We start from the raw sequence: 19,726 nt of genomic DNA on the forward strand, positions 1-19,726 counted from the left end.
GAGGACTGGGCGAATTATCGTCCCATCTCTCTGTTACCAGGTATAGGCAAACTGGCTGAAAAGCATGTCAACTCCTTATTAGCAACATTTGTTGAGGATAACAATGCCCTACATCCCACCCAGATGGGTTTTCGATCCAAGCAGGGCACAGAGACCACCCACATCGCCATAGTTGAAGAAGCCAGGAAAATCGTGGATTCCGGAATCTGTGCTGCCATTATTTTATTAGACCTCAGCGCAGCATTCAACGTGGTAAACCATTCTATTATGATTCAGAGACTGAGCGACGTGGGGGTTTCAGGAATGGCCCTCAAGTGGCTGCAGTCATTTCTCACGGATAGAACTTTTGCCGTGTTCGAAGATGAGGCGATCTCAAAACAGATCCCCTTGCAGTTTGGTGTCCCCCAGGGATCCTCGTTAAGTCCTACCATGTTTAACATCTACATGAGGCCTTTGGCTGAGGTGGTACTTCCCTGGGGGGTCCAGCTGGTCACCTATGTCGATGACACCCAGTTGGCGGTTTCCCTTTCCCAGCACGATTCTCCCGACAACAATCACCTCACCTCCTGCTTAATCAAAGTACTTGAATGGATGGATGCATCCTTTCTTAAACTCAATGGTTCTAAATCCGAAATTATGATGTTAGGACATAGGCCCCCCTACCAACTTAGATCCTTGGTGGCCTAGTTGCCTGGGCCAGCCTCCCCCCCTAAAAAACAAATTAAGAGTCTGGGAGTTTGGATTGATCCTAATCTCAGTTTCCTTGAAAAGGCACATAAGGTTGCTGCCACCTGCTATGGCCTGATCAGACTGTTACGGAAGATCGTGAATCTACTTCCTTTTAAAGCCAGGCGTCTTTGGGTACAGTCACTAATTCTTTCGCGTCTGGATTATACGAATGCTGTCTGGGTGCGCCGCAGGGAACCATCAATATCTTGCAGACTGTACAGAACTGCGCTGCCCAGCTGTTGATGAATGTCCCTAAGCGGAGTTCAGCCAAATCCGCCCTTCGCCAGTTGTACTGGCTGCCAGTGCAGCAAAGGATTTGGTTCAAGGCCATGTGCACTGCCCATAAGTCTATTTGCGGCAATGGACCTGCCCTGATCAAGCCTTTGTTTCAACTTCACCAGATCACCCGGACCCTAAGATTAAACCATAAAAAATTTTGACTGTCCCTAGGATCAAGCAAGCATGTAAGGGTGGTCGCCGATTCTCAGTACATGCTGCAAAACTGTGGAACCAGCTCCCTGACTCCATTCGGTTGGAACCTAACTATCTCATTTTCAGGAGGTTGTTGAAAACTTCCCTTTTTCCCTGAACATTGAGGAATGACTAGGTGTCTTGATGCGCTGGGATGCCCTTGGGTAGCCATGCGCTATATAAATGCGTATTCATTCATTCATTCATTCAATCATTCATTCAAATGTTTAACGCACTGTAAAAATAAGTGTTTGTAATGAAAGAATAACCTAACACTTGACACCAATACTGCTATTTTGGCAGAAGTCTGTGCAAAGTACATTAACTGGATATTTCACAACAAGAACAAAATCGAAATAAGGGCAAATAATGCAAGTAATAATTGTATTTTAATCCCTATTCATGTGACGCAACACGCAAAGAAGGTGCAACAAACAAGTGCAAATGGTGATGAAGTGTGTGATCAATATATACAATTAAAAACACTGAGACTTTTCATATAGAGGAGTCACTGTTGTACATAAATATTCTACAAGAATCATGCTTTAGACAATCTGCAAATCAATTAGCTTCACTGGACAAACCCCTGTCATAGAAATGTATCCCTATCTTCATTAAGACAAACTAAGATCAGACTTTTGGTATTTCCCAGGCAATCCTCGTCTTCCATTTCAGCATCTGTCCAGACCTTCATTGTGGACTCTACTCATTGACTTGGATAATGAGATTGTTCCTAAATGACGACTGGCAACAACTGAGCATTACACCAAAGTCCTTAAATATTGGAGCATAGCCTGGTCTACCTTGCATATGGCTAGTCTATAAATGGAATAGCATTATGATCAAGTACCCCTGCACTAAGTGGCCAAAGTGAATGTGAAATGGACATCCTTTTTTTCATTTTGGCATGGCATCACACTACTCTAAGGTGTGTGCAGAGGCCTAGGCTTGTACATGACAATTTGAGGTCCAAAACCGGTCTTGTGATATGGAGGGGCACACCATGTGTGCCTTCAGAGACAGAGGGTTACTGTTCTTGCCCTGGGTATATTATGTACAGTGGGGATGGCAGCATACTAGAGAGAGAACAGTGAGTGTATATACCTGTAAATTAGTAGAAATCCATTTGTGTAGGAGTCTGGGTTATTAAGCCAATGGGATCCATCTTGATTGCTCCTATTTTGGCATGACACAAGATGAAGAAAGACAACAGCTTCCTCAGACAGTTGAAGTGTGCATTGCCTGCGTTGCTGTGGCTGGAGTGTTACTATCCAGACACTGACATGAAGGCATTGAAGACAGGGATAACTTTAAAAATTCCAAGAAGACTATGTTAGAAAGGGGCTGCTAGTTCACTTTGCCACTGGATTCCAGCAAGCCGGGCTGAAGACGGCTGGAATGCCAGAAACCGGTCCTCGGAAGCTTGTTTCCGGTCCAGGGAAGACATGGCTTGGTTGTTCGGACTGGACTGTTCCCATGAGGCACAGGGTCAGACTGATTTGCATATAGCCATGTCTGAACTGGGGTGGCAGAGTGGGCTAAAGAACGGTGATGGATTAAACCCAGATCTTTTGACTGGGTGCGAGTGTTTGATTGATTCAGATGCTCCGTCCATTACCACCCCCTTTTGTACCGCTGCTAGTTAGTTTGTCACGGTTTCTGCCATATGGTTGCTGGGGGGCGGGGGGGAATCCAGTTTATATCTTTCAAGTTGGCATTTCTAAATCAGATGTCCTTTTGTCAGCCTCTGATTACTTCCTCAAGAAGGCTGAAGACAGCCAAGTGCAGACAACTCACAGTTCATCACGCCCATATTTAGGGTACACCTTGCTTGGAGCCAGAGCCATCTCGAACTACTGTGAAAAAGATCACTTAACCTAAAGGTATTTGGAGAGCAGCCTAGAAACAGCATTCGATAAAGGACCAACAGAAACCAATTTTGAAACATGAGACAGTGAATCCACATCCCTTATCCATGACATTGTATAATAAAAAAAAGAGGGATCCAAATCACCCCACTTTGTTAAAGTTACAAATTTGTATGACTAAGCAAGGGAGTGCTCTGCTGAATAAACAAAGGACTGCTGTGTGGCTAGGGTTGGTGTATGCGAGAAAATCTCCATAAGAGGAGAAGACGTTTCCTTAAGTCTGCACTTTATTCTGAGCAAGAAAGGATTGTGCCTAGAGGACTGTCTGCTTGCTAAGAAAGGGAAGGAGTCTGTCCAGCCCTGCAGGAGGTGCCACTATCAAGGAAGAAAAGCCCAAAGGGTACCTGATGTGGCAGAGAGAGAGAAAACTACTTGAGATAGTGAAGCAATGAGCAACACTTGCTGTGAGTAGATATTGCTCCCCAGTTCCTGATGAGAACTGCACCCAAAGACTGTACAAATTCAACAACCATCATGTCCACCTGGTAGTGGAGTTTTGATGCAGTCACTACTGATGAAAGAAGAAGCCGAGTAGCAGCTGAGGTAGAGCCAGTCTGACCTGGAAGGCTACAATTGACATGTTTAGATCATCAATGACCAATCTGCCTGGTGGGGCTTTAACTACCTTTACCTAGGATCCATATATATCAGGCCAGCGGAAGGGTGCAACTACTGGAGACATTCTGGCCATTGCCATAGGATTTGCTGGAAAAATGCAGCACAGCAGATTCTATTACAAAGGAACGTCACTCTTCATACAAGAGGCACAGGCTCCACCCAACATCCTCTTGTGTCTGCTACAGAGATTTTAAAAAAAGGCAAATAAGACAGGCCTCAATTGGAAAGTGTGTAACAGGTGCCAAGGACTTGAGTGCAAGGTCCTGAGACTTTTTTGCCCATATCAATAATGGGGGTAAGACTGCTTCAAATGACTGCACATTAGAACCTGTAGGATCAGCAAAAAATACTCTGCACCAAGGCGTAATAATTGCTTCTACCACAGAATATTGCAAACTGTAATCGATAGGGTCACCTGGATGGGAGAGAGTACTGAGGTGTGGGAAAGGGCAGGGAGAGCTCCCATGAGATATCATAACCAGAAGTAAAACCCTGAATTCATCAACTTGAATCACATTGTGTAGTATTTAATACTGCTGCGTAATTAAAAGTATTTTCTTTAATATATAGACAAACACTGTACATGACAGTTATTGTGTTAGTTGGAGGGTGTCAAGTTCTGAGTTTTTGCCCCGTACTCTACTTTGCTGAGCAGCCTGTTTCTGTTTGCCAGCTATACACTGAGAGACACGAGTGTAAAGAGTTGTACTTGGTCCAATTTGCAGAACCATAGTAGGATAGACCCCACAACACAAGAGGCAAAAAAACTCAACCATAATAGATGGGTCCCAGTTGGCCCTGAATGATTTGCGGCTCTTGAACGGGGTCCAACAGCCTAGAATCTGAGTCAGGGTGATTATCAGTGGCTGAAACGCAAGCAAGTTAGTTGTCAGCATGGTAAATGACACCTACTGTAAAAAAAAAAAAAAAAAAAAGGAAAAAGAATCATCACGACTTGACCCCGAGACCTTTAGAAATCATAAACTCCTCCAATAAATTTCAGAGGCGAGCGCGGGTCAGGCAGTCCCTCATTATATAGTCGCATAAATTATCTTTGGATTTTGGAGCGACTACAGTGCTGCTGATGTTAGTTTAAGCCGCTGTTTAATCATGGCTCCACAGTCGTAAGGTGCACACACCCATCATATCATCTGAAATAAACAATTCAGCACACCACGTTCTGCAATGGTCGCCCCCACCTCGTTACCTGACGCAGGTCGGCGCTACTGAAGCGTAGGTTGAAGGGACCCTTCTGCTGCAGACACCTAGAGACCTCCCCTGTTAGTTGATCGACCCCAGCGACCTCTCAGAGAGTAGAAAGCCTAGTGTGGACGGAGGGAAATAACGAGAAAACCATACTGGGAAGAAATGGGACCGTGGTGGTCATTAATCGATAAACATTTGCTCAGAGGCGTAAGTAAGAGAACCAACACCCGCCTGTACACGAGGAGCATCGGCAAACACACGGAGTAACTGCCAAATAAATACATACTCACCAATCTCATAAACTAAAACCACCCACGTCAAGTGTACACTTCGATCATGCACACACCGTGATACCTCCACTGACTTCAACCTTTCAGCGCCCGGCTCTAAACCTATCCCCCCGAGGCAAACCCAGTCCCGAAATGTTTAACAGTCACTTTAGCCATTCCAATATGGCCGCGATTTTTAGATTTAATTGAGGACGATTCTGCCTCAACTGGAAGATATAGTTGGTCATGCAGCATCACAGCCGAGCTCGTTGCCGATGCGGCCATCTTGAAATGTGTGACACTCCTTGTTGGCTATACTGACCTCGCAAGAATAATTTAGTTACTGTGGTTATTTTCGCAAACAAGACTTGTGTTGTTTTGCATACTAAGTTTCTATACTTCAGTGTCCTGGAGCGCTCTACAAGACGAGAACAGCTGATTTGGTTGCTTTGACAGGTGCGAACACAGAGCTTGCCGTCTGAAAATTCTAGTGCGAAAGTAGTCTGTTTTCTTATTTAATTGAGGTCGCTCTAGATTACTACCCACACGAAACCACCGGTGCTCTGCGAAGGCGAATCCATTCGCTTCCCCGACATAACTCCCGGTTATCGAAAGAGAGCCTAAGTGAGACCATTCATTCAATCCCCGATGCTGAAGTTGCTATAGTCTAAAGTTTTGTTTGAACACGCAAATCAATGGATAATTTCTGAAACCTTTTTCGGAAATATGATTTTACGCAGAAAAGTGGTTTCGGTCGTACACCAGGCATCTGATTTTTTTTAAACAAAATTCTAGACCCCTTCCGAAAATATGTAAACACTATATACATGTGACAAACGTCATTCCTAATTCGGTTTTAGGATGCCTGCTTATCCTATCGTCCTATCGTCTTAGCAATTGACAACAGTTGGAAATTGGAGGAATGAGAGGCACGGTCCAATATGAAGATTGCATCCAACCCACCAGTCCTCTGTCTAGCTCGTGCACTCGCCGTGCCTGGCTGTGACGCGGCCTGCTCGGCGGAAGGGTTGGATCATAGCCTCTTTGGGATGCGGCCGGACTCGAGTATGCTGGCAGTAGCGGCAGGTAAGCAGACATCTACAATGTAAAGCGTCCGAACCGACTGGGTAGTTCCTGGCTTTTTGTGAGAAGTAGGATGAAACTGCGCGAAGGGCGGGACTTTTTGTCGGGTGCAACTGTAACCGGCGTCTGCACGTGTGTTGAATATAGGGAACCGTTCCTGCCCTCACACCCACTGTGTGTGAATGACAGCGGGCAATTGCTTCAGATTCGATGCTTGTCCCGCACAGCCCTCAGGTTACTTTGCCTAGTCAACTTTTTGACAAGCCGCTTGGCGCGTATCAAACACGTAACTTCCGGCCTGACCGAATGTAAACAAAGACACATTAACAATTATGCCTGGAACATTTAAGCGACCCACTCTAAAAAACAGAGAAAAGAAGGCTTTCTAGTAAGGCCTCAGATAGTATTCCTCTTCACCTAGTCCTATACCTTTGAACCGTCCGCGGGTCAAGGGAATCGTCCGATAAGTCGGCGCCGCCCTGTGCTCTTCCTGAAAACGCCCATGGGTAGCCGGCGGATGTTTCGGGAGCCTCTCCCAACTGCCGGCATCCGGCAATTGCTAGACTGCGCCCGTCGCCCAGACCAGAAGCGGGTTATCCTCTTCCTATCGGAAAACTTGAGCTGTGTCTAAAAACTCAACACTGACCCGTTATCCTTACTTTCATACAGGTCAACGTTTCGTCATTTGGAAGGCGTAACTCTTCATTGATATTCACTTTCCTAATGTGCCATCAGTATACTTTCAATAGTGCCACGCTCTTTTCACATTTGCATCACCTTTCGAAAGTGGTTCAGCCCACATTCGATTTAACATGCTTGCTCTGCTAAGCATTAGACTTCACTCATTTACAGTAGGTTGACAGCTATGCAGGGGGTTAACTGTCACGTTCCACAACCTACTTTAATAAGGCAACAGTCCTCGAATATCGTTCCTATAAACGTTAGTTTAAATCTACAAAAATGCTGCACACTACATTGCGCTACACATTACCATGTTATAATATGCCTTCAGCCGGAAGGTATTGACAAGTTGTGATTCTCCCACTGCCGGGACAGTCAACCAAACATTTCAGATGTCTCACCTATTAAGGCACTTGAGTTCGCACCAAGCCTGTATCAACTTCCTTATTAAAGAAGAGTGTGATACCAAATCATATATGTAGTCAAGGTAGATTAGAGTTTAACCCAGTAGAAGTTGAAAACTAGCATAAATATCTATGCTCCACTTTTAAGACCCTGTCCTAAATTAATGATTACCTGGAATGTCGATTTGGAGAATGTGCTTGACCTCCTCAGAACCAACAAGCCAAAACGTTGTACAAAAAGGAGGTCATCATTAAACTTCATCCAATGAAAAAAAGTTGCAGAATCAAAATGGAGTCCAGAGGACCTAACATTGGCACATCTACTCCATACTCACAAACAAAGCACTCTAATCTTTTTCACCCTTGATTTTACCAGTTTGTTTAGTCCAAAAATGTGAAATCCTAAATATCCTATGTTTGTTTGTAAAACTTTATTTCAGTCAATTTGACCATAAAAGCATTTGAACAACATCACATTTATATTAAAACAAATACAAAAAAATATACGGTCATCCTTTGGCAGTGTGTACTAAATACACAGTGTAATCTATATTGCAATCAATCCAGAAATCGCGATCTACATTTAGTTACGTTTGCAATGCTTAATTCAATTTACAATATCGGGATATAATTCCGCTCTTGCTCTATCTCTATCTCTCAGATCAACTATTAAAGCAAAATATGTGTTTGTAAAAAGTGCTTGTATCGGTCAATAAGGATATTATTAGCATCATCGCTGGTAACATTAAAGTGCTTGTGCAATATATAATAAGCTATTTACAATTCTACTTCTTAGTAGTCCTACTCGCCAAAGTAATGTACACCATGATAATAATTTATTATTAAAATAATGCTAAAATACACATTCAATTCATATAAAATTCCTTCAGTTAAAAAAGAATGTACACCAATTTAATTGCGATCTTTGGGAGGCATTTTTAGGAAAACTCTATGGGTACACCACATAGAAAATAAGAAGCCTGCCACTGAAAAAGCTATAGGGAGACTAGCATCATATTTCAGTAGCATAAAAGCCTCTGAACATTGCCTAGTTCCCAAATTTCTGCATATCTGGACCAGCCACCGTTTTCTTGATTTCTTATAGCCAGTATAGGAAAAAAACACGTGGTATTCAGATTCTTTTGTGCCATTGCAGGCCAGTTAACCCAATGTTTGTAGGCCCACCCATTTATTCGCAAAACCACGTAGTGGCAATACCCAGTGCCTAAATTGCAAGTAGAGCTTCCTTGCAGCAACCGGCTTGATGTCATTAAGTGCCGGCTCTAGTATGTATTTATTTTTTAATTTTCATGAAGGCTACAGTAAGTTTTCCTATTGAGTGGTTCCCCTGTAGTTGGGCCAGTTTATATTCCCAGTAGCAAGCCTTTAACTCTTTCCTTGACACTGTGGGGCATGTCATTTCTGGATTTAGCCACAGATTAGCCCGTCCCATAAGCGTAAGGTGTTCCTGACATAGGTGAGCCGTGGTAGTCGCCTCGCCCCAGGGATATTCATCACCTCTTAGTTTCCCTGTACTCAAGCAATTCTGGAGTAACCCACAAGCGTCTCCAGAATAAAAGGGGTCTCAGAGACACTTCTTCCTCAATTGCCCTGACTCCCAGATCTAACCGTAGCGGTATGAGTCGGGTACTACGGGGGAGACCAAACAATTGTCTAACAAAGGAGTGTTCTATTTGTGTTAGGCTATCAATGCGACGTGGCCACATGTTTCTGCTCTATATAGAGCAGCACCTCTAGCTTGAACTGTGTATATTTCTAATACTGGGCCCACCGGATTATGGCTAAAGTTTCAGAACACCTTGGGAAAGCCCCCTGTTGTTTGCGCTAATTTCAGGGTGTTTTTGTAAATTTGTGCCCCCAGTCCATTTTTCAGTGATTGTAATGCCGAGATAATCAAAGACAGATACCCTCACTAGGGGTCTGACGTCTTAACATGGGTTTGGTCGGGTACATTTGACTGTGTTAAATACCATACATTTTGTTTTTTGCAGGTTAATCTCAAGCCCCCTTTCCTTACAGAAGGCATCACATTTATTTAGGACCCTCTGTATACCCATTGGAGATTTGGAGAATAGCAATGTATCGTTGGCAAACATCAATGCCGCGATATTGCATACTGCCAGCTTTGGTGCATCTAAATCCTTCTCAGTAGTTAAAAAGTCAACTAACCCGTTTATAAAAAGACAAAAAAGGTTCGGGGCAAGGACGCAGCCCAGGCGTACTCCTCTACCTACAGGGATGGGTGTGGTAAGTTCCCAGTGTTTACCAAATCTTATTTGCACGTAGTTTCCTTAGTGTAACCGCCTCATGATTTGACACATATATAATGGGACCCCCATCTCTAGCAGGACTGCCCACAACTTCTCGCTTGGGACCAGATCAAATGCAGATTTCAGGTCTAAAAAATTAGACCGAGGCTGCCACACTCTGTACACACGGTCTTCCAGTGTAATAATTGTAGCCTCAAGATCTGGTCCAAAGTAGACATTTTTTTCTCTAAACCCTGCTTGGAACGGACTAAGAACTTTATGTTCCTCCATCCAACTCTGCAAGCGGTAGAGCAACACATGTGCAAACCTTTTGGGGCTAATGTCAATAAGGCTTATGTGCCTATAATTTGTGGGTAACATCTGGCATCCCTTTTTATAAACTGGTATTCTTTCAGCTCCAGCCCAACTAGTAGGGATTGCCAGTAGGGGTGATCATAGTTACATTAGCGCGATCGGCCTGCGAGGAGTGATATGCGTTGTCCACTACATCGACCTCTGGCTTTGGCCTCGAGTAGAGGAACTCAAAATGGTCCTGCCACACATTTACCCTAAATTTGTCTCTATATCCGACTTTCCTTCAGAGCTACCCATGTTTACCACATTCCAGAATGTCTTCATGTCGGGGGTGCCCAGAGAGCTTCTAAGAGTTTCCAACTTGTCACTTTCCCACCTTTTTTTTTTTTTTGCCTCCTCAATGCAGGTTCGATAAGCTGCTCTGTTCGTTTCAATCAGAGATCTATCATTAGCCTTAATGGCAAAGATCAGAGCTATTTTAGCCTTTCGACATCTTTCATTGTACCAAGGATGGCGGGGTGTTCTTTTATTGCTAACTTTTTTAATAAAGGTGCAACCATAGTGGCCGTTAAACTGGTGTGATTTAGGGCGACCTTCAATAAATCAATTTGGGTACTGTCATCAGAGACAGTTTGAATAGAATCCATAAGAATCGGAATAATAGTTTGGTACATGGCACCTAACGTTTTTTGGGATTGACTTAATTCCGCCCATCGGACTCACGGTACTGTCATCAGAGACAGTTTGAATAGAATCCATAAGAATCGGAATAATAGTTTGGTACATGGCACCTAACGTTTTTTGGGATTGACTTAATTCCGTCCATCGGACTCTCTTCCTAAAATTGCTGAGAGTCAATCTGCCATCAGCTGGTGTAACCAAATCTGTGGTATTCCCAGGGTTTAATGTAAGCAATTCCAAAACTAGGGCATTTTGGTCACTATAGTGACGCAACACGATCTTAAAATCTGCTACCTTGTGCCATGATGTTATGCCAACCAAGATGTAATCAATTAAGGAACCATGGCCAATTCTATTAAACGTATGTTTACCTGGGGTATCGGACTTAGTTCTGCCGTTACATGTCCTCACTGAGTGTTTTAATAAAAGAGAATTTACCTGGAGTACCAGAGGGGTCCAGACTCACGGACAAGTTGTTTCTGGTACAGCCCAGTGTAAATCTTCTTCACACGGGTTATCCCTATTCATACTGTCTAGAGACTCATACTAACAATTGAAGTCCCCGCCTACAATCAGCAGGTAGTTTTCAGGGCTAGTGGCTCATCGAGGGTCTTTGACTCTTGACTACGGCTGACTGGTCTTGAGTAGACATTTATTAGCGCATCTCTAAACCTTAAAGGGAACTTAAGTATGACACACAGAATGTCAATTGAATATGTTTCTAGCTGTATAGATGTGCAGCCCAAATTAGTCCCCACCCAGATGCAAAAGCCCCCCTGACGGCCTCCCCTTTCCCTCTGATGCTATGCTATACATTTATATAAAACAACAAGGCCACCCAATCGAGTCAGCACGGGACCTCAGAGAACGTATTTGAGAAAACAGTGGTCCCAAGCACAAAAAATAGTAGCACAAAATAAATATAGACACAATGGAAACTATATTAAATAGTGACTTGTCCAGCCAGACAGAGGTCACATTTTTTACTTATGGCAATGAATATTCTGAAGGAATACCTTCAACATTTCCATAGAGGGGCACAAGCCTGTACCCAAACATATACAATTTGGCATAGAGAGGGAAAAAGTCAGAGAATAGAACAGAATTTTTAGGCAGAAGCTGTTATTTCCTGTAAATATTTCAATGACAGAAATTCCATGAAGCACCATTACTTGCCAATCATGGCAATTTGTAAATTTTTACAGTATATGGTGTTTTTAAGAGTTGGCGGCGTTTCGATCTCTTTTACAGAATCATAGGGATCATCGTCAGGACAAGATATTGCCTAATTGTTACACGCCATGATAGCCGTGGCTGGCCGCAACGGGTCGGGGCCAGGTATAGAGATCCAGGGGAGAAACTCGAAGGATGTAGACGGGGATCAGTCTCCTGCGGAACGGCAGGTATAGCTTTCTGGTGCGCCAGCGGTTTGCTCGGTCGCATGGGGAAGGAGCCTTAGGGATGGACTCAGATATCTTCCCTCGCCGTTACTCGTTACTATACATGGCATAGCCTAGTTTGGAGATATCCGCCCTTGCCCATGTTTCTTGAAACATACAGCTTTCATATTCCCCAATAAAGCTCCCCGATCAGGATTATCCATCTTGGGGGCAAGACCGGCTACATTCCAAGATATAACTCGCAACCTTGATAGGTCTGGCCGACTATCCATGTCGGCAAGTTCTTTGGGGGGGGGGGGGGGGGATCCCGCCAATGCACAAGTCTAATTTTTATGAAGTCTCACTGTTGAAAGTACGAGATTGGCTATTAGTAGTAATCCCTTTTGATTCAGCTTTGTTACCACATATTGTCCCTCTCGACCTCTCCCACTGATCTCACCCTCTTCCAGTGTCGTGGTCTGGTCTATAGTCTCCTCTGCTTGAACAGTTTTCGCCTCTAACTCTCCCAGGTGATTATGCTCCTACAGCCCATACCCCTTGAGTTCAAGTCAATCCACTTCCTCAAGGACACAAAATCTATTAGTTGTGTGAATATTGAAGCGTGGTTACCTAGGCTTTGGTAATCCAAATTGTCAGTTTGATGATTTTGTTTTAGAGGCTCCCCTCCCAACCATCCCTGAAATGTTTTGGTCTCGCTGGGGATAAAAATAACCTAGCAGAAGGGCTCTTATGTTCCCCTCCTGTCATCCCTACTTAGGATTGCTCAGGCGACTGATGGATTTCTAAAATTTATCACTACGCAGTCTCCCTGCACTACCATAGGTCTCCTACCCACCCAACCAATTCGATGGGTTGTTAGGATTTCTCCTACAACCTCATAATAAAATTGCTTGTTTGTAACTAACCAGAACATGCATTTATTTTTCAAATCCTGGTGTGATTCCTTTTGCCCCCTCCCAAGCTTGGGAATATCTGACAAAACTTCGAAATGGGTTGAGGCTGGTGCTAAATTAATACACAGTAGAGGATGTTTTACTTTAACATTTTCAGTATTTTTAATGGGTCCTACCTCGTCCCACTGTCGACTTTATTGCCATTCACTGCTGCTATGTGGATGAACAGGTGTTGATTTTACCTTACTAGGGCTTGCAATGCACTGTCTTACTTCATCTGTAGCGGTAGTGGGAGGGGGGCCACTCTGACACGAGGTAGGGCAGCCTTGCTAATACTAGATACAGCCTGTGTTTCTTGGCCACTACCAATCCCCTCTCTTCCGTTTGTGACCCCTGCCCTAACCTCAAGCAACATGGTCAGCTTATCAATCCTTTCTACCAGCTTTTTAAGTTTGTCCATTATAATTGCCCATACTTGACAACATTGTAAGTCCACCACTAGATTTGTAACCCATGCAAACAATGTTTAAATTGCTGACTAATCCATGTAGGTTGTTCCTTGCCCCTTTCAGTGCTACTGGACAAACATCCTTCCCTGATATTGTTATCGTCCGTGATTTCTTCTGCTATCTTCTTCTTTTTCACCCCTGTTCTCACTGGTGCTTTAGGTTTTCCTCTCTTCACTTGACAAGTGGGTACTACCTCCTTATGTAGTTAACCATTGGGAAGTTGTCTGGGCCTTGGGGTGTTCCTGATCAAGGGACCAGGGGCTTGTGATGTGTCCAAATCTACAAAGGGAAGGCCCAAATTTGGAGTGAGTGATAACAGTCTCTCGGTCCATTCAATTTCAGTTGCCACCACTCCTATTGCTCTCTCTAACATCCTATCAATAGAAGTAGGCTTGACTTTGGGTTTTGATTTCCGGAGTGCCGTTTGTTTCTTATCTGCACAGATTCGCTTGCCCATTTTTCAATTTGTTTTTAACTCGCTTTATTGATATGGATGATGTGGGTTCTCCGCTTATGTTCTAAAATACCAGTAGGGCATCTACTCGTGTCTAGGCAGTGAACCAGGTAGTCCCAGATGGAGTACAAGTACAACCAAGTAAAACAGGAGAGCCCGCAGTTACAGTAAAAATATGTAGGGTTATTGGGGCAATAACCTTGGGCCAAGTAATGTCCAGGAGCCAAGTCTGCTTGCTTCTTTGGCAAAAACCAAGGGGTGACCCAGTCCAGCCTCAGACGGCCGCGGACGCGCCCATCCTGCGGGAGCCATCTGCTGTTTTTATCGCTCCTCCTGGCGCGGAAAGAGGCATCACTGGTGGTGACCCCAATTCATCCTGGATGAGGGAGTCCACAGTGCTGGTCTGCTCGCGTGGCCGTTCCCCTCACGGCTAAGATTCCAGGCTTCCCGCGCTGCGGTAGCCCGCCGCTGTTTTTAACGCGGCTCCTGGCTCGGAAAGAGGCGTCACTGGTGGCCCCAATGCCTCCTGGATGTGGGAGACCACAGTGCTGGTCTGCTCACGCTGGGAGTTCCCCTCATGGCTAGGATTTCAGGCCACACTTAATTAATTTTGCAGTACAGCAACTCAAGTTTTACACTGGACTTCTTTGGTAATTTGCTGCATGTTTCAGTTTCTGGAACGAGCTTCTTAGCCCATCCCCATAAGTTTTTCACCGCCTGCGTAGCAGGGTTGAATTGAGAAGAGCTGACAAGCCACTTATTTTATTGCATATACTCACCCTTATATATTTCACTTACGGTACTTTTTGGTGATACCGTTACCTACTTAGTAGGTTGCTAGTTTTCTATGTCCTGAGTAAGACCCTGATTGAAGGAACTACTGGCCTTCCGTGATTCTTTGGTTCGAAACATCGACTTTTCTTTCACTTTGACCTGTACTTTTAATTTATGCCCAGATGTGGATGATGAAATGCGTATTCATAGCATCTTGCTTCTTGGGATTTGATTAGTCAGCAATTTAAACATTGTTAGGCAGGTCTCTTCACTTTTTCATTATTGTTATTTTCAGCACTTATACCCTTCCATTCCCGCCACCTCACAAGCACTTTCGTGAGCACTTATTTCACTTCACGTTCACTTGAGAAACCATCAACAATGTGATTTATTGATGAATTTACAATGCAAAATCCATTGATAAATGCTCAATAATTTGCCATTGTTTAATTAACCTATTGAATGTGGGTGTTATACCAAAATTTCTTATAGATATAGGTTGGTTGAACCCATTGTTTTCTAAACTCATCAGTGGCACACAAGGTACTTTCATTTATGCACCAGTTTTATTGGTAGTGTCAGTGCTTATTAGTTCTGACCAAGGACTACTCTAGCAGTCTTGCCTAGCTTATAACATCTGAGCATTGGAGGTAACAGAGGGGCAAAAGGTTGTTGTAACCATTATTTATATATCGGTCAGCCCAAATTTTGAATGATTGCCATCTTGTTCGCTAGCATGCAGACCTTTTAATTGGTGCAGCAGTTAGATTAGACTGCATATTGAGATTTGAACTTTTTCTCTTTGCGTTGTTGCAGGATTTCAGGAACCATGGTGGGTAGCCTGCTTTCAACACTACACTTGAAGTAAGTAGCATACTCAGCCATTGCTTTCCCTTTCTACTCTTCCTCCAAAGTACAGGTCTTGCAGCACAAAATGCCCATGTGCAACATTTTCATATGTTTCCTCCAATTGGTGGAAAGAAGGTGAGAGCCTTTATTTCCTTGACCCACCTTCACTCAAATAAAGATCCCCATAAGAAGGAGGACTTGGAAAATTGGTGGAGTTGAGGCTTGTAGGTTTGTTAAATTATGTCCAGTAGGAAGACTGGCTGTTAGTCTAAATATGGAAACCCAGCAGACTGTGCCGGTGTCCCAGGACAAAGCACGGATCTATGAAGCCTTGGTACAACATTGTGATTATGAGGGATCTGGGATGTGCCCACCCATCCTGATTTGAGGCTTCCCATGGTCTGCATGTTTACTGTTTTCAGTGTTTCACTTCTCCCCTCATTTTTGTAAATGTCCAAGAATTCTGAATATCTTATAACTACAATTTCAGTTCACCTGGTTTAGAACTTGCTGAACTGTGTTTTGTAGTTCTGATCAATGTTGACATCCCATTTCAAAGTGGCTTCTCTACGAGGGCACGCACACCTCCCCATTTCTCACCAAAATGCACCCAGACTTTGAGTAAGCCACCCTTCACATAACTCAGTAAGTGGCTTTTCTCTGTGTACATCTTATACCTTTAGCACATATTTGTACTTCTCAACTCTTTGTTTTGGTGACAAAATAGTTCCTGGCAAAGGGAAGAGTCAGGAGGTGCTGATACCACAGTTGTTAATTTCTTGTCGGTCTTTGGAAGATTTTTGCTCATCTCTTTTGTGAATACAAGCTACTATATGGCTGTAAGTGTAGTTAAACATTAGGATGGGTGTTGGTTTGTTGAGCAGGACAATTATCAGTGAGGAGTGGTTATGATAGTCTTGTTAGGTGGTGACGCATGTTTGAACGTACACTTTGCCTTTCCCATGTACAAGTCTGTCAATCAGTTTTCGCTTCCTGTCCTTCTAAAGATGCAACACACACAGAGATGATTGTTTTTACCTGTATGCTAACTTGGGACTCCGCATTTACTTTTAGCAATTACAAGCAAATCGCCCATCCACAATGTGACGTAAGCGCTGTTGCAGCTGATTGGCTCCTCAGCCCTTTGCTGATCTTGATGACTTATTAGGTCGAGCCTAGCGGTAGTACGCATGCACTGCTCGCTCTGCGAGGCATGCAGTAGTCGAGTATGCTTTGGAAGCCTCGCCTTCTCTCCGCCCATATTTTTGATTGGCTGGTGTCCTTGCCCTTGGTTAATGCTGGCTTCCGATTGATAATGAGGCTTGTTAGTCCCTCCTTGTTACCACCATGTCGCCATTTGTTACCTTGAGGACTGGACCTTTAACTTGTGGCGTTAGTCTCCTTCATAAGCCGGTAAGCACTATTTTTTAAAATTATTTGCAGCGCGGTACGCTTTCATTTTATTATTTTTTTTAAACTTTATTAGCAACTGTACAGTATTTGCACCGATTTATCATTGATTCTTAGCATACAGTACAGTCTATTTTCTCATTTTCTCCCCAACCAAACAAGGCAGTCATGTACTATTCCAGCATGTTATAGATGTCTTATGGGAAGAAATACAGGAGTACAGTACATCATATTCTTCCCCAATCTACATTTCCACGATGGCACTTGCAAAGTCGTTGGTACATTACACAGTGTCACATCAACAAGTTTAGTAATCAACAAACTGAAGGATCAAACCCCCGATTCTACCCCCTCCCTACAACACCCACCCTATCCCTGTATGTCTCCTGCACATGTGTAGTCCAAAATGTAACACTCGGTTAGAATGAACCAGATTGTCATAGCACGTAATGTAAGTTCACATAAACCACACCAGTGCACCAGCGAGCTTTAGTACACTGGTATTGCACGCGTCTTCAGACCCTGTACTATTCTTTCAGTCACACACCCTCCATCTGCGATGGTGCCATCTCTACCTCCTCAAGTACTAGCAGCATAGCCTCCCACTCCTGCGCTATGGGATGCTTCCTTTGCCCCTTCCCCACCTCCCGTCTCAACACTGCACTCTCCGCCCTACCCCATTTCAACATCTGACTGCCATACAGATACTGTAGGCGGTCTGGGTGACTTCCACCTCATCGTAATAACCCTTATCGCCAATAGCAAGGCCAGATCTAGTAATTTCAAGTTAGCTTTTTGTTTTTTAGGTCTTTTACGGGATCCTACCAAGCATTATAACGCATCCTCTGGGACCGGAAGGGTAGTTACTGTACGCAGTGTCTGACAAATTCTCCCCCAGTAGCTATTCAGGTACGGGCATGCCCACAACATATGGAGAAAGCCAGCCTCATCCTCTTTACAGCGTGGACAGCAGTGGGGGGAGTCAGGAAACATTCTGTGTAACCTCTGTGGGGTGAGGTATGCTCTATGTAGCACCATGGCCTGTATACATTTAAATTTTAACGTTCCTCGACACCCTCCTTGGATGCTCTAGAACCATCTGCCAGGCCTTATCTGTCATTACCTCTCCCGTGTCCTGTGTCCATGTGTCTCTAAGTGTAATGAGTGGGATCGCAGCGTGTTCTCTGATCCCCCAGTATAACCATCGTACTAGGTGTTCCCCGTTCCCATGTGGTATATCAAGTGAACCAGTTCATGTCTTGTGGGTTGAAGCCTCTGCGGAGCCCAGGTTCATCGTATGTAGTGGGATACCGCCGCATGTAGCCGGTACAGTCGCTGGGGAGCACCCGTGACTCGCAGGAAGGAGTCGTGATCCAATAGGGTGTCGTCCCCGAAGAAGGCACCCACATCCTCCTCTCCAGCCTCTGCCCAGGGTCGTAATCTATACTGTGTAAGTCTGCCCTGCGTTGATGGGATACCTAACAGAGGAATATTCTCCGCAACGGGCACTGTGTTTGAGGTGTATGCCAGCACCATCCTCCAGCACAATATGGCCATGCTCAAAAGGGGGTGGCAATCCGGGGGGAGCCGGCTCTTAGGCAGCAACAAGGAATGTAATTCTCCCTGCGCCAACCAGTCTGCCGTGAAGTCGATTTTGTGTAGGTTCCTACCCGCTACCCATCGCGCAAGCCACTGGAGTTGACTGGCGTAGTAGTATCCTCTAAGATCAGGCACCCCTAGGCCTCCGTTTCTAGTCCCCAGTTTCAACTTTCGGAGACTAATACGCCTGCGTCCCGTCCCCCAGATAAGAGTCACCAGGATCGTATTCAACGTGTTAAATATCTGTTGTGGGAGAATGACTGGCAGATTAACGAAGTAATATAGCATGCGGGGGAGCAGGACCATCTTGGATATGGCAATTCTGCCCATAATGGATAGGGTTAAAGACGTCCAGAACCCTACACTGCTACGGAGACCAGTAATGGCTCTCCGGACATTACCCTCGATCTGATCCTCCGGCTGTCTATACACCTGAATGCCCAGGTATCTGAATGTAGTCTGGGCCACTGGGATTCGATATCTCCCAAAGTGGAGAGTGGGAGGGTGTGGCAGGTCCCTAAAGTAGAAACCAGTGGATTTCCCTGGATTTATGGCTAATCCGGACACCTCTGCGAATCGGCGAAATACGTCCGCCATGTCAGTAGGCTCCTCTTCCAGATCAAGAAAATACAGTAAGATGTCGTCTGCATATATGGATATTAGGTGATGTGTACCCTCTATTGATCTACCCCTCCGTTCTCCGTGGGTCCGAAGGGTTATGGCTAAGGGCTCTAGTGCTAAGACGAACGGAATCGGGGACAGGGGACATCCCTGCCGGGTGCCTCTATATATCGGGTAGCTATCCGATATGTATCGGCCTGTACGTGCACGAGCCGAGGGGCCCGTGTAGAGTAGTTTCATCCATGTCAACAAGGAGTCCGGGAAGCCAAAACGCCACAGCATTTTAAACATGAACGTCCACGACAGGGAGTCGAACGCCTGCTTCAGGTCCAGTGCTATACAGCCCGCCCGGGGATATTCCTGTGATGTAGCAGTCATAAGGGCATGGAGTCGACTCGTATTCTGGGACGTGCTCCTTCCCGGGAGAAAACCACACTGGTCCGGGTGTACCAAATCGGAGAGGTCGGGTTGTATCCGTAAGGCGATGGCCCTACTAAGGATCTTGTACTCTGTTGAGAGCATGGACAGGGGTCTGTAGTTGGTCAGTTCGATGTGTCTGCCA

The 19,726-nt window shown here is 44.7% G+C and overlaps 2 protein-coding genes across 5 annotated transcripts in view; one reads left to right on the forward strand and one right to left on the reverse strand.

Moving 5' to 3' along the window:
* Positions 1-6,845, reverse strand: part of NAA35 (N-alpha-acetyltransferase 35, NatC auxiliary subunit) — a 485,576-nt gene extending 478,731 nt beyond the window's left edge. The window contains exons 1-2 of one of the 3 annotated variants that reach the window (XM_086961290.1): positions 5,243-5,391; positions 4,954-5,068 (exon numbers count right to left, since the gene is read on the reverse strand). The gene's annotated coding sequence lies outside the window, so the exon portion shown is untranslated. Of the gene's footprint in view, positions 1-4,953; positions 5,069-5,242; positions 5,430-6,733 lie in introns of those variants that run through there. The other 2 variants (XM_086961291.1, XM_086961289.1) reach the window with 2 other exon arrangements.
* The window catches only part of TLNRD1 (talin rod domain containing 1), a 34,439-nt gene continuing 20,896 nt past the window's right edge, over positions 6,184-19,726 (forward strand). Inside the window, exons 1-2 of one of the 2 annotated variants that reach the window (XM_086961292.1) lie at positions 6,184-6,307; positions 15,502-15,549. The gene's annotated coding sequence lies outside the window, so the exon portion shown is untranslated. The remainder of the gene's footprint in view (positions 6,308-15,501; positions 15,550-19,726) is intronic. The other variant, XM_086961294.1, reaches the window with a different exon arrangement.

The sequence above is a fragment of the Lissotriton vulgaris genome, chromosome 3_1 (assembly GCF_964263255.1).
Source record: "Lissotriton vulgaris chromosome 3_1, aLisVul1.2, whole genome shotgun sequence".
NCBI lineage: Eukaryota > Metazoa > Chordata > Amphibia > Caudata > Salamandridae > Lissotriton > Lissotriton vulgaris.